The 15,986-nt window shown below is 41.8% G+C and overlaps 1 protein-coding gene across 6 annotated transcripts in view; it reads right to left on the bottom strand.

Annotated features, from left to right (window-relative positions):
- DENND2A (DENN domain containing 2A) overlaps nucleotides 1-15,986 on the bottom strand; it is a 2,268,767-nt gene that overhangs the window by 1,174,879 nt on the left and 1,077,902 nt on the right. The gene's annotated exons all lie outside the window — the stretch shown is intronic.

Raw genomic sequence — 15,986 nt, 5'->3', positions numbered from 1 at the left:
TTTCCTGAAGTACAGCAACCCGTGCTTTGAATTTCTTATGTGATGACATACAAGTGGCAGTCTAGGGTTGCCACCTTCTGTTGTGCCAGAAACAGCACCAAACCCACACCTCTCACACTTCCCTTAACCCTGCTCTTCTTCTCCCCACCCACTTTCTGACCATTTCATGACATCATTGGCACATCATGGGACGGAGGAATGCCCTCTTTTCCTGGTTTGTCACACATTTGCGTCACTTTGGTGATGCTTTTTTTTAAATAAAAGCATTGTGTATCTACACATTTAAAAAAAACTCTGTTTGTTTTTGGAAACAGAATACCAGAGTTTGTACAGAGTTTCTGGGACTACCAGAAAATAAGGTTGATTTCCAGATAGTCCAGAAAAAATGGATAGGTGCAACCCTATCGCAGTCGTTTCCTTCATGTACACAAAGATTCTGCTACTACTGAGAACACTTCATTCAAAAACAGGTTTGAACTGTGTTTCACTTAAAATGGCACTGAGTAATGTGTTTAATTTAAAATGAAAAAAAATGAACAAGCATAGGAGTCTGTCTAGTTCCAACCTCACCATCATGAGTGTTGAGGAAAAAAAAAAAAAATCAAAACAGAGAAACTAGTGGCCTTAAAACTTTGTTGATGAGCTCAATCACAATAATTTCCAAAAAAACATGAAACCAGGTAGTGTTCTAAAGCAACAAGCCTTTATTCGTCACAGACAAGTGATCCTCAGTAACAAAAATCAGAAATATTTTACAATGTTAAACATATCAGCTTTTAGGGAGGCCACGGTGATGCAGCGGCTAGCGCTGTCGCCTCACAGCAAGAGGTTCTCTGGTTCGATCCTCAGCTGGGGTGCCTTCTGTGCAGAGTCTGCATGTCCTCCCTTGGTCGCTTGGGTTTCTTCCGGGTGCACCGGTTTCCTCCCACATCCCAAAGATATGCTGTAGGTGGATTGGCCACACTAAATTGGCCCTAGGTGTGAGTGCGTGCGTATGTGTGCCTTCCGTGGAAGGTTGGGCGCCGGGCTGGCAACTCAACACCGTAAAACTCTACTGCCAATCACGAGCAGACAGGTGATCTGCTGTGGTGTCCCCTGACCGGGAAAAGCTAAAAGAAGAAGAAGTTAAACATATCAGCTTTTATATACTTAGAAGTAGGTGTGGACAATATATGTATTGTTTAATTTTAAACAAGCTTTTTCAAGGCAAACAATAAAAAAACAGGGCTGTAAAAATTGCAATTTGGAAAGAATAGTTGTGTAAAATTTTACCATAACCATCCCTGCCTAGGCGACCCGAACATCTGTCCAGTATACCAAAGACTTTTACTACTACAAGGTACATGCGACATTGCACATAGGATAGCAGTTCACAATGGCCATAAAAGTGATGTCTATATGAACCATCCTCAGAACTGAATGTCCCAGTCAGGACACCAGCCCAAGGATAGGAGGTAAAAGAAAATATCATCCTCAGAAAAACATGAACCAAGGGGGAAGAAGGGTGGGATAGAATATTGCAACATGGAAGAGAAGGACGTCTATGGTTATGGTAAGAATTTACACAGCTACTCTATGTCCTTCTATTCCCATGTTGCAGTATTTATAACATGAGGGAGAGTGCCAAAGCTCATGGAAGACAAAGGGAGGTTGGAGCAGAGGAAGTCTCCAAGAAACCATGAAGGATTGCTCTGGCAAACCCTGCTCTGTATCTGGATATAGCATCCAGCTTGTAATATTTGGTGAAGGTGTGGACAGAAGACCATGTAGCTGCTTCCAGAACAGATGAGCTTTTACTGAGGAAGAGTGTGTCTTTCCATGGAGCACATAGCAGAAAGAAATGGACTTAGAGATCCAAGTGGAAATAGTTTGTTTAGAAACAGGTTTTCCCAGCACCCTGGGATGAAAGAGACAAAAATTTGCTCTGATTTCCTAATGGATTTGGTCTTGTCAAGGTAAATCTGAGTTGTCTATGCACATCCAAGGTATGTAGTACACTTTCACTAGAATTTTGAGGGAAGGCAAAGAAAGTAGGTAGATGAATAGATTGGTTAAGGGACAAGTCATTAAACACTTTAGACATGAAGAAGGGGTTAGTTGTTTGTCTTTCGGCTTTTTCCCGGTAAGGGGTCACCACAGCGGTACTCTGGTCCGCTAATGATTGGCAGTAGATTTTTATGAAATGCCGAGGTGCCAGCTCGATGCCCAACCTTCAACAAAGGCACACCCATTTACGCACGCATGTCTTTTGAACGCTACCCAACCGCAGGGAGGACATGCAGACTCCACACAGAAGGCACTCCCAAGCTAAGCCGAGAATCAAACGGGAGAATCTCTTGCTGTGAGGTAACAACTCTACCGCCGTACCACCGTGGCATAAGACATGAAGAAGGGGTTAGTACAGAGTGAAATCCTATCCTTATGGAAGATGAGAAAAGGTTGACAAGCCATTAAGGACTGATGTTCAGAAACTCTTCTAGAGAGGTGATAACTACCAGCAAAATAGTCTTCCATGTGCAAAACTTCAAAGAAACTGAGACTGCAGGCTCAAAAGGAGCCTGAGTAAACTTTTCCAGTACAGAATTCAAATCCCAGGGAGGGGAACAGGTTTCCTGAGAGGTCTGATGTGAAGGACATCTTTAAGAAAGAGCTTAACCTCTAGCCTAGAAGCTAAAGGAAGAGATAGCAGCAGACATGCAGAAATGGCAGATAAGTGGGCTTTAACAGAAGAGTAAGCCAATCTGGCCTTAAGCAGCTCACAAAAATAAGGAAGAACTAGGGGAATGTCCACAGAAAATGGATCTAGCCATTTCTTCAGACACCAGATGGAGAACCTCTTCCATTTGGACGAGTAGGATCTCCTAGCATTGGTTTTCCTGGCCTCCTGCAGGACTAGAAGCACATCCTCAGAAAAAAAAAGTGTCATAAAGGGATCATAAGCCTGTCACCCACAAAGTCATGCTCAGAGTTGTTCATAGGTTCATAGGTTCATACTAGGCTATCTGCCCTAGGGAATTTATAAGCCTAGCCAGAATGTGTTTGGCTTTCGCCACCCATTTTAAATTAATTTTGCTATGCCCTTTTTTTGAGGTTAGTATACTGTGCCTCTGTCTAACAGTGACACAGAAGTCATACCCGGGGTAAACCTACGATCTCCCATCCACTCATCAAGATTCCTCTTGAAGAGAGTCAATGAGGGACTCTGCCTAACCTGGACTGGGATTTTATTCCAGAGTGAAGGGAGCCTCTGGGTTATGAATCTGTCCCTCCAGCATGTCCTATTTATTTCAGTGCTGAGGTTCAAGTCTCTCGTGTAGCTCGATAGGATTTGGATTTTCTGAGGTGCAGCATGTCCATTAATTCCGGGTTGGACATGGCTTTATACGTCAGGCACAGATCGCCTCTGAACAGGCGGTATGCCACTGAGTAGAGCTGGAGTTTCTTTAACCGGGCAGCATATGGCATCTGTTTGAGCCCTTTGATCCTCTTGGTGAGGTACTTTTGGGGTCTTTCCAGTTGCTGCAGGTGTCTGGTAAGGTACATTCCAAAAGGCATTGTACTCAATTATGGGCCTGATGAGGGATGAGTAAAGAGGCACGATGACGATCCCTGATCTAGATGTGAATCCCTTCATGATTAGGTGGGGTATATAAAATGTTTTTCTAACCACTTTGGCCACGTGGTTGTCAAATGAGAGATTGCTATCAACTTGTGTCCCCAGGTCCCTAATTACTTCTTCTGTACTTAATGGATTACCACCTATGTGGTAATTTGTGGGCACTTTGTTTTTGCCAAAGGGATGACTATACACTTTTGGCGTTTAGCTTGAGGCCATGGCTCTGGCACCAGTTGTCTGTTTCTATGAGGCCCTTTTGGAGGATGCTTGTGTCGGCTGGAGAGTCCAGTTTGCAGTCATCTGCGAACTTGGTCAGCCACAGTCCTTCCATGTTGGCCTGTACCTCCGAGAAATATATACTGAACAAGAGAGGTCCCAGGACTGAGCCTTGTGGGACACCACTTGTAACTGGTTTGGAGTCTGACATGGCTCCAGCAATTCTAACCATGTGGGTTCTGTCCTTGAGCCAGTTTGCAACCCATCTAGTGACATAGGGGTTTATATTTAAGCTGGTGAGCTTATCTATAATGCCCGAGTGGGGTATTGTATTGAAGGCTTTTATGAGGTCCAGGTAGGCTGTGTGGACCACCTTCCCCTCATCAATGGCCTTGGTGACTGTTTCAAAGAAATCAACCAGGTTTAAGAGGCAGGATCTGCCCTTAACAAAGCCGAACTGGGTAGGATCCAGTGTCTGTAGGTCCCCAATATCTTTATTTATGAGGTCCATGATTATCCTTTCCATAGCTTTGCAGACCAAGCTAGTCAGGCTTATGGGGCGATAGTTTCCAGGATCCGTTGATGCACCACCTTTGTGGAGAGGGACCACAGTTGCTGTATGCCACTCTTTGGGTACATATCCTGTAGTAAGGCTGAGATTGAACAGTAGTTTTATGTTTGGGTTTAGCTCTTCTTGGAGTTCATGTAGGGACACCGCCTGGTCCCATTGATGCTGTGTTTTGCTTTGGAGAGGGCGCTCTTACCTGAGCATCAGAGATGTCAGGCGGGCAGCGCTCTGCCGGATTAGATATTGGCCCTGCTGGTGGGGGGAGAAGTTTGCGCTGAACCTGTCAGCTAGGATGTTGGCAATGTCTGTGGGTTCATGTATTTTTGTCATTTTGGACTAATTCTGAGCATATCTGGGAATTACCACCCAGGTTCCTAACATAACGAAAGAAAGCCTTGTGATTATCCTTAGTGTCCTGTGCAATTTTTCTCTCGAAGCTGGCCTTAGACGATTTTATGAGTGCCCGTAGTTTTTTGCTAATACTGATCAGAGATGCCTTCCCTTTTTGGAATTTTGCTCTATCATTTAGTAGCTTCCTCCTTCTATTGTATAGCTTGTTTATGGCTGGGGTCCACCAGACAGGATGTCTGCCTTTGGAGGATTGGGTCTTGGTTTTATTTGGGATCGCATGATCCATGCATTCCTGAAGGTGTTCATAGAATGCGTTTATAAAGGATTCTGCGGTCTGGGATGTATTTTCCACAGGCCCGGGGGCTTTGAAGGATTCCACCTCAGTTTTGAAGAGTGTGAAATTTGCTTTAGAGAAGTTTTTCACTGTGGTTTTCTGGGCAGGGGGTGGTGTCGGATGTGAACATCCAGTGAGATTAGTTTATGGTCTGATCTTACCAGTGAGGGATACACTTCTGGTCTGGAGCATAGAGTCCCCATGTTGGTGATGATCAGGTCCAGTATGTTTTCCCCTCTTGTGGGAGTGGTAACAAGTTGTTCCATAGCATTTGAGTTTATAAATTCTAGGAACCTTTGGGCTAGGGTGTTGGAGCTAGAGTAATGCTCCCAGTCTATGTTTGGGTAGTTGAAGTCGCCCAATATAATGGTGTTTGGAGAGACCTTCATATTTTCCAGTGTTCTCATGAAGGTCGAGTGGGGTTCCTGGGTTAGGGAGGGTGGTCTGTAGCAGGCTATAAACTGGAAGGCAGTTTTACCCACTGTTAGTTGCACATGGATAGTCTCTGATGCTTCGTGCTGTGCCACCAACCTGGAGGTGTGGGTATCTTGGACGAATATTGATACTCCTCCTTTTGTGGGTCGGTATAAGTTTTGGGGAGCATGGTATGAGGTATAACCTGGTAGTGCTGGGGTGCTCTCGAGCCTTGAACCAGGTTTCTGTTACTGCACAGATATCGATTTTCTCCATGCTAAGGAGAGTTTCGAAAGGTGCATCTTGAGGTTTAGACTTCTGGCGTTGAGTAGCATTACTCTTAGTTTCTTATCCCTTGTGATACCTATGGAGGTGGGTTTGTCTTTTGAGCCTTGCCTAAAAAAGGCACTATGGGGGCAGCAAGAGCCTTTGCCAATATCTGAAAGCCCAGGGGTGACAGGTGCAGGCCGTCCCTAGCGAAGCATCGTGGCTTGTCGTTAAGTGTGGATGCATAAGAGATCCCTTGTCTTGTGTGAGAAGATCCACCCTGTGAGGTAATTTGTGATGACTGCCCTTGGCTAATTGCAGAAGAAGAGAGAACCAGTGCTGTCTTGGCCAAAAGGGGGTCATCAACAAGATTTTTGCTTTGTCCTGTTGCATTTTCAGCAGAACTTTCTGAAAGAGTGGGAAAGGGGGAAATGCATAAAGAAACATCTCCTTCCAATGGAATGATAGGGCATCCACCTTCCATACCAGAGGATCTGGGACTCTGGCACAAATTTTTGGAAGTTGCTTGTTTAAGAGGGAGGTAAAGAGATCTACGTGGGGAGTACCCCACCAGTGTAGAATGCCCAGAAACACATCCCAGTGAAGCAATCATCCATGGGCTTGTGTCATGGACCTGCTGAGAGTGCCTGCCAGAATATTCTAATCTGAGGGAATGTAAACAGCTAGTAATGTGACCTTTGCTTGAAAAGCACTCTTCCAGGCCTGAAGGGCCAGCTTGCAGAGATGGCATGACTTTGTGCCCCCTGCTTGTTCACATACCAAAGAACTGTGATGTTGTCTGTGAACAGTTTCAGTGGACCTGGGAGAAGAGAGGACTGGAAAGCTTGGAGAGCAAGAATCAAAGTCCTCATCTCTTTGATGTTGATATCTTGTTTCCTTATGGAAGGAGACGAAAAGTTTCCCAATGTTGCTCCCACGCCATGTCTGAAACATCTGTAAATAGTTTCTACACAGGATGTGGGGCCTGTAAAGGAAGACCTGGACTCAGAGATATTTGCTGAATCCACTCTTTCTTCAGACAAGGTAGAAGAGGAAGAACAAACACCAGAGGATAAGCATGCTGGCACCAAAAAGTTTTCAGATACCACTGGAATTTTTGCATGTGAAGTCTGGGTAACATGGGGATAACAGATGCCATGAATCCTAGTATTCAAAGAAACTCTCTGGCTGACACAGAGGTTAGAGGAAGCAGCAGTTCCAGCATCAGAAGTAAGTCAGCAAAGAAAGCACTTTTTGCAGAGGGTGAAAAGCCATCATAAGGTCTGTTCTTATCCTGCAGCCCAGGAAAACCTGATCCTGAGAAGGGTTGAGAGGAAGGACTTGTAATAGACAGTGAACCCCAGGCTTTGTAGCAGGGATATAGTGGTTTGGAGGTTTTGTCGCAGAATGTCTGGATGGTTTGCTTGAATAAGCAGGTCATCCAAGTAAGGGTAAATGAGAATTCTATGAAGTCTGCAAAAGGCAATGACAGGAGCCATGCATTTTGTGAAGACCCCTGGAGCCACAGATAGAGGGCAAAGCACAAAACAGAAAATGAGAGGAAGCAACAGAAAAATGCAAGAACTTCCTGAACAGAGGATGAATGGGGATGTGAAGATTTGCATCCTTGATGTCTAAAGGAACCATAAAGGCCACAGGAAGCAAGAGATGGAACAGAGTATGGAGAGTGAGCATGTGGAAGGTGGGAACTTGAAGAAAAAGACTGAGTTGGGACAGATCTAGAATTTGTCTCCATGGACCATTTTTCCTGGGGACTAGAAACATCCTGGAATAGAACCCTTTTCCTCTTTCCAGAGGTGGAACTTCCCAAATGGTCCCTTGAGAAATCAAGTCTTAAAGCACCTGAGGGAAAAGAAGAAGCTGATCTTGAGGGGGGTTGAGGGATGCCCATGGATGCCCATGAAAGCAAGGATGGACTTCCAGACCATGTTGTAGCCATTTTGGACAATAGAAAGGTCTGTGGTAATGCTTGTCCATGAAAAAAGAAAATGAAAGAGGCACTGGGAAAGAGGAATGTTGGAGAGACTGGGCAGGTAGTCATAGTCTACATGGCTTGTCAGGAAAAGGGGCTTTTGGGCTGAGGTGGTTGAGATCTACAGGAGCTCTGCCTGTGTGTCCCTTTCTTGTGAGGGAAGAGAGGAGTGTGGGTATTTTTCCTCAAAAAATGAGGTTGGAAAGATAATTTCTATGATACTTCAGGACTGGGGACACAAAGATGTGCTTCAGTTCCTGCAAGTCTTTTCCTTTTTCTTGTAAAGATTTCAAAAGGGCAGCAGCATTAGCACCAAAAAGAGCAGTATTGTCAAGAGGTGCATCCATAAGTTTTGTCTTTGTATCATCAGGTAAAGTCTGCAATTTTAGCAAAGAATATCTCATAAGGGCAGATCCCGATGCAGCTGATCTAGCAGATACCTCAGCTGCATCATAACTGCACTTTATGGAGTGTCTAGGTACTTGGGAGGAGGCTGTCAAGAGAGAGGAAGACCATGCTTTGACTGCAGAATCAAGAAGCTCTGTCAACAGCTGTGAAGCCTATGAAAGCAGGCCCAGAACATACTTGGACATTTGAGTCTGATAGTTAATGGCCCTGAAGGCCAAAGCAGAGGTTGTGTAGACTTTTTTTTACCTAACCTCTCCATCATCTTGTTGTCTTTATCTGAGGGAAGAAGGGTAGTGGAGGGCAGAAGTCTTGAAAGTCTATCTGCAGACACTGAAATCAGAGCAGGATCTGCATGGGGACATTTGAAAAGATATTTGCGGTCCTCAGGATCATGTAAAACCTGTCTGGCGTTTTTGCACTTGGAGGTTGTGCATATGGATTTTTGGATGCAGAAAGAAAATCATCCTGGAAGGCAGGAAGCACAGGTGGAATAGCTAAAGGAGAAGGTGAGTCCATCTGTAAGAGGTCATAGTAACTCTTCTGCACTTCTGAGACTTGCGAACTTTCCCACTTAAAAAAGTCTCTCATCCTTGACATTTTTTCTTCAAAGGATACATCTTCCTCAGGGGAGTCCCCACCACTGGAATAAATTTCAGGGTAAGCATAACCCAGGGGGCCTCCTGATTCACAGCAAAACTCCTAGGTAAAGAGGGAGTAGGAGAAACTGGAGTAAGAGTTTGAACACAGGAAGGTCTTAGTGCTAGGAAAGCATTAAGAATTCCCTAGGAAAAAGGTTGCCAGTCTGGGGAAGGATCCTGAGAGGAGGAAACATGTTTTGTTTTCTTTTTAAGGGGAGGATCAACCCTAGGCTGAGACAGATGGGCCAATATAGACCTGGGTTCCTGTACAGATGACGGACTGTCTTGAACAGCTCAGCCAGGAGAAGTACTGTGAGGAACGTCCAAGGAAGTGAGCCGCAGTTCCCCCTTACTGTCCTGAATGGACAGCTGCAAGGTCTCTGTGGAAGTGCTAATAGAACTCTCTTTAACAGCTTCCAAAATGGTACCCACTGCAGGAAGAGAACTAGGCAACGAACAGACTTTTGGGCCTTCACTAGCCTTGAGAGGGGCATCCAGGTTCTGAGGCACTGCCGAAAATTCAGGCCTAAACTTTTTTACCTTCTTCTTCAGAGGCTCACTGTGGACCTGCCACACCCACCATTGCAGGCGCTAGTTGCTTGAGTCTCTGATTCTCAAGACAGATGTTAGGGGCGGAAAGATGACTGCGGAGTGTCTTAGGAACAAATGTCTGACAAATTGCGTAGCCTTTGTGTGGAATCTGTCTTCCACAATGGCACTTACCCTTCTTGGATGACATTAACCTCAAAAAACATGCAGTAGCAAGAAAAACACAAAAACTCCCCAACAGGGCAATTATCTGAAACAGCAACCACTCAGTGACCAGATGATGGTAGAAGATGGTGTTTGGACTGGTGGCAGAGATGTTTTGAGGAGGGTACATGCAGATGTTACTTTTATGGCCTACATCGGCTGCTATCCTATGTGCAAAATCGCACATACCTTGCAGTAGTAAAAGTCTGCGGTATACTCTGTGGTATACTGAACAGATGCTTGGGTCGCCTGCGGAGGAATCCCTCAAGTTATGAATACCACAACATGGCCCATCCCAACATACTACTACTGGTTAGGTCAAACTAAATCCTAGTTAAGGAAAACACTACCTATCTATTTGCAACCCACATCCCCAAATCAGGTATTAAGAAAAGCATAACAAACAAAAAGACTAACTTTTAACTAAAATCTCTTTTTGATAACTAATGAAATGAAGCCTTCATCAGGTCTGTGACAAGAATGAAAATCATATACATAGGCAGATAAGTAAAAAGTGTTAACTAGATTGACACAAGAAAAAACACATAGCTATCTAACCATACACATTATTTAACTGGAACACTATAAATATAAATACATATCTGTCTAATAATATCTAATATGCGAGATTGTGTTGGTTTGGACATGTGCTGAGGAGGGATGCTGAGTATATTGGGAAAAGGATGCTAAGGATGGAGCTGCCAGGTAACATGAAAAGAGGAAGGCCTAAGATAAGGTTTATGGATGTGGTGAGAGAGGACATGCAGGCGGTTGGTGTGAAAAAGCATGATGCAGAGGACAGGAAGAAATGGAAACAGATGATCCCCTGTGGCAACCCCTAATGGGAACAGCCGATAGAAGATGATGATGCATTAGTGTGCATAAAAACTAAGTTATTTATAGCTCAGAAAAAAATATTTCAGGAAAAAATATTTTACTTACAGCTCAGAAAAATGTCAGTGCTTTGCAGTTAAAACTTTGTAGTTAAACAAACTGTCATGACAGTTTTCATGTTTACAGCCCCCAAAACATGTTTATTCAATGAAAAGCAGTAGAAAACCACACAAAAATATACAAAACAATGAATGAATGAAGTAAACTAGCAATGTATAAAAGTGTTCAGGTGTGTGCATAAGTGTGCATAGGCATGCACCAATATGCTAAATGAGGGAAAGATACCAATATTTCATGGTAATAGTGGCATGAAAAAAATGTTTTTAAATTTACCGTTTAAATCTCTGGTATGATGCAAAAGTGTACTAAATCTAATCAAAGCAGAATCAATGTTAAACTAACTAAACATATGTACATTTACACACATATTACACATATTTTTTTTTATTTTTTGATACCTTTAGTACATAAAAATATTTCCTCAAAAATTCCCTAAACAACAACAAAAAAAAAAAAAACATTACAGATCGTGTGGCAGCTTACATAAATTCAACACATTTCTAATAGAGCAACAGTAGTTAAGTCCTGGATTTTTAATGCATCTAATTTTAGCTGCCAGCATAATTCTTTTTTTTTTCTCCAAAACACCAATGACGTCCCCTTCAAGCTCATCCATCTCCACACAATCCAAAATGATAAATTTAAAACCAGAACATCTGGGGTGTTATAATACTTGTTTGGCTAAGGCGTTCTTCTGGCATTTACGTCTGATGTCAGCAAGATGAATTCAGAGCCTCCGTTTCAGTTTATTCATAGTGTTACCCACATAAAATACAAGGCAGTCATTACACATGGCCCTATATACTACTTTTTCAGTATTACAGTTACCACCAGTTGAAGTTTTCACCATCTTTTTAAGATAGGGGCACTCAAATGAGTCGCACCCCAGCAGCTACTCACAGAAAGTGCAGTTAGGTGGCCCACAGACTTTGGTGCTCATGTTATCCTGGTGTCTCTTATTTTTCTTTTTCTTTTCACACAGCTATTTAAGCTTCTGCTCTTTTTATATACAAAAGTAAGGTGTTCTCCTAAAACCCTTACAAGCTGCTGATTGTCAGCGAGGCTGGTCCAGCTTTAATTGTATTGAAATCACAGGTGTAAGTTAGAATGCAAATGTCCTTATTTTTCTCTTCTTTTGGGTTAGGGTGGACTCATTGCATAATTCTACTAAAAGGTCTATACTGAAAAAGTTGTATATAGGGCCATGTGTAATGACTGTCTTGCATTTTATGTGGGTAAGACTAAACTGAAAAGGATGATCTCAAGTTATCTTTTTGACAGCAGATGTAAATGCCAGAAGAAACCCTTATCCAAACACTTATTAGAACACCCCAGACATTCTGGTTTTAAATTTATCATTTTGGACTGTGTGTAGATGGAGGAGCTTGAAGGGGATGTCAATGGTGTTTTGGAGAAAAAAAAAATAATAATTATGCTGGCAGTTGAAATTAAATGCATTCAGAAAACCGAGACTTAACTACTATTGCTCTGTTAAGAGTGTTGTGAATTTACGTAAGCTGCCACACAATCTGTAAAGGTTTTTTTTTTTTATGGAATTTTTGAGGAAATATTTTTATGTACTAAAGGTACCAAAAAATGATGTGCAATATGCATATATATATATATATATATATATATATATATATATATATATATATATATATATATATATATATATATGTTTAGTTACTTTAACCTCAGTTTTGCTTTATTTAGATTTACTAGACTTTTGCATCGCATCAGAGATTTAAATGATAAATTCAAAACACACATTTTTCATGCCACTATTACCATGAAGTATTGGTCTAATTCCCCCATTTAGCATACTGGTGCACACTCACTTACACTCATGCACACAACTGCACACTTTTATACATTACTGGTTTTCTTCATCCACTGTTTTCTATATTTTTGTGTGTTTTTTATACCAGTTTTCATTGAATAAACATGTTTTGGGGGCTGCAAACATGAAAACTGTCATGGCAGTTTTTTTTTTACTGCAAAGTTTTAACTGCAAAGCACTGAGATTTTTTAGCAGTAAATAAAATAATTTTTCTAAATATTTTTTTCTGAGCTATAAATAACTTAGTTTTTATGCACATAAATACATATTACATATTATTAAACAAATATATATTTATAGTGTTCTAGTTAGATAATGTTTATGGCTAGATAGCTATATACTTCTTGTATCAATCTAGTTAACTCTCTTTACTTATCTACTTATGTATATGATCTTAGATCTTGTCACAGACCTGATGAAGGCTTTATTGCATTAGTTAGATGACAGTGATTTTAGTTAAAAGTCAGTCTTTTTATATGTATGTTATGTTTTTCTTAATACCTGATTTGGAAATGTGGGTTGCAAATAGATAAGTAGTGGTTCCTTAACTAGGATGTAGTTTGATCTAATCAGTCGTAGTGTGTGTGTATATATGTGTGTGTGCTGTTTTAAAAAGTACCTTTTACAGACTTATTTTTATTTTTTGCCTTGAATAGACTAGTTTAAAATTAAATAACAAATAACATATATGTTCCACACCTACTTTTAAGTGCTTAAAAGCTGTTATGTTATGGGGGCGGCGCAGTGGTGCAGCGGTTAATGCTGTCGCCTCACAGCAAGAGGTTCTCCGGTTCGATTCTCGGCTGGGGTGCCTTCTGTGTGGAGTTTGCATGTTCGCATGGGTTTCCTCCAGGTACTTCCCACATGCTAAAGACATGCTTCTGGAGCATTTCTCCCCGGGCCTCTGCTGAAAACAGGATCTGTGGAACCTAGTCGGTCATTCCCGGTCAACAAATGTTAAATAAATAAATGTTTAACATTTTAAAACATTGCTGATTTTTGTTACTGAGGATCACTTGTCTGTAATGAATAAAGGTTTGTTGCTTTGGAACACTAACTAGGTTTCATGATTTTTGGAAATTATTGTGACTAAGCTCATCGATGAAGTTTTAAGACTACTAGCTTCTCTGTTTTATATTTAATCTAAAATGACATTCATTTTTTTTCCTCTATCGCCCTGTACCTATGAAAAACAAAATAATATTCTGCGAGTCTCTCCTAGTATTTTGCCCAAATAGAAAACCATTACTTGCTCTCCCATCAACAAGCCATGGATTGATATAACACCCCTTAGGGTCATGTTTAACATGTGGAGGAAATATTTACTAATATTGTCATGAGTTTCAGGAGTTGTCTTGGCTTTTTATGCTGCAATCTTTTTAACTAACCCAAAATGTCTACATGTTAAAGTTTTCTTTTTTAGCCTCATTTGGTTTGGAAGTGGGGGTGGAGACATGGTTTGATCAATGCAGTGTGAAAAGGCAACAACATCTACTTCCTGTTTAATTGTCAAAGACTTCTAGACTGTGGTGATTAGATGACAAAAATAATAGGCTAAGGAGAGGTTAAGAATGTGACTTACACTCTTGACTAGCATTTGACTTGTTACCATAAAAGTACAGTTGTGTACACTTACCATAAATGTAGATGTTCGAGTGTATTCACTGTTGCAGTCATTACATTTGGGTAATCTGCTGGCAGGTTGCCCTCAGTCGGCCTGAATTCCAAAGTCTTGGGTCCTGCGTCGGTTGCTGTCTTCTCTTCCATGACGTCAGGTCGTCAGGGGTATAAAACATGCAGCTGATGCCATTTTCTTTAGTTTGTCTTGCCCCCGATGTCAGGTGCCCCCAAAAAAGTAGCAATATTTTATATATATATATATATATATATATATATATATATATATATATATATATACCTATATACATGCATCAATATAAACTTTACCTTCATCTACAAGCAAATGCACCACATAGGATGTAGAAGATAGAGAAGGAAAGATAAACTGTAGAATGACAGGGGGATGGCGGGAGGGTAACCTGGACTGCAACAGTGAATACACTCGAACATCTATATTTATGGTAAGTGGACACAACTGTACTATGTTCTTCATGTTTCACTGTTGCAGTCATTACATTTGGGTAGAATCCCAAATCTATGGTTGGGAGGCTGGAGCTAAACAGCATTAGGTGTGGCTATAAGGCCCTGCAGCACTGCAGTGGCAAAGCCTGCCCTGGACTTAGAGTACAGAGGCAAATGGTAATGCTTTGTAAAGGTGTGAACAGAACTCCATGTAGCAGCCTCTAGAATGTCTTTGGTTGGTACTCCTCTGAGAAAGGCTGCCGAAGTAGCTGCAGCTCTGGTGGAATGAGGCCTAATGCCCTTGGGCACAGGTTTACCATGGTGTAAGTAGCAGAAACGGATGCAGTGGCTTACCCACTTTGAAACTGTCTGCTTTGAGATAGCCTTTCCTTCTGATCCTGCAGCATATGACACTAGTAATTGCTCAGTTTTTCTTAGAGCTTTAGTCCTGCTCAAGTAGAATCTTGGCTGTCTGTGTACGTCCAAGGAATGCAGAATTCTCTCCCCTTTGTTCTGCGGATTTGGATAAAAAGTTTGCAGATGAATTGTTTGGTTAAGAGCCACACTGGAAACCACCTTAGGCATAAAAGTAGGATTTGTCCTCAGAGACACCCTGTCTGGGTAAAATATGATAAAAGGCTCTACAGCCATGAGGGCCTGTAGCTCTGCAACTCTTCTTGCTGAAGTAATTGCTAGTAGCAGAGCTGTCTTCCATGTTAAGAACTTTATATCAGCGGTAGCTGCTGGTTCAAATGGAGGCAGAATGAGCTTTTCCAACACATACTTGAGGTTCCATGCAGATAATGGTGATCTTCTAGGAGGCCTTAGGTTTTTGGCTTCTCTAAGATACTGCTTTAGTAAAGGATGAGAAAAGATTGGTGGCTCTGTATTGTAATGAGCCGAAATGGCAGAGGCATGGATTGTAATTGATGAGAAAGATAGGCGTTTGTCAAGCATCCCAGTTAAGTATTGTAATATCTGAGGAATATGTGGTTCTGCTGTATCAGTTCCTTGTGCTTGATTCCAAGCACAGAATCTCTTCCATTTGTCAGCATAAGATTTATTTTTTATTTTTATTTTTATTTTACATTTGATTTTCTAGTACTAGGCCTTCTGGCTTCCAAAATGACATCCATCACAGCTTTACTGAGAGGTGTCGTTCGTATGATTACATGATTAGCCATGCTGCCAGGTTCAGAGTCTGTAGTTGATTGTGCAGGATCTGATTGTTTTGCTGGAACAGTAGTTGTGGTCTGTGAGGCAAGGTCCAAGCTGGGTAATGAGACAAATTCCTTAGGACTGGGTACCAGTATTGGCGGGGCCAGTCCGGGGCAATTAATATCATCTTTGGCTTCTCTTGTCTGACTTTTAGGGGGACCTTGGGTAGAAGAGGCAGAGGAGGAAAGGCATAAACTGACAGGTTTTCCCAACTGAAGGATAGGGCATCCACTTTCCATGCTTATCTGTGATAGTCCTTGTGCAGAATCTTTTCAATTGATAATTTTGAGGAGAGGCAAATAGATCTATGTCTGGGCTCCCCTCATTTCTC

This window comes from Protopterus annectens, chromosome 11.part0 (genome assembly GCF_019279795.1).
Source record: "Protopterus annectens isolate FY-2018-M chromosome 11.part0, PAN1.0, whole genome shotgun sequence".
NCBI classification, from domain to species: Eukaryota; Metazoa; Chordata; order Ceratodontiformes; family Protopteridae; genus Protopterus; species Protopterus annectens.
Note: the sequence above shows the minus strand (reverse complement) of the source record. Positions and strands in the feature narration are given on the sequence as shown.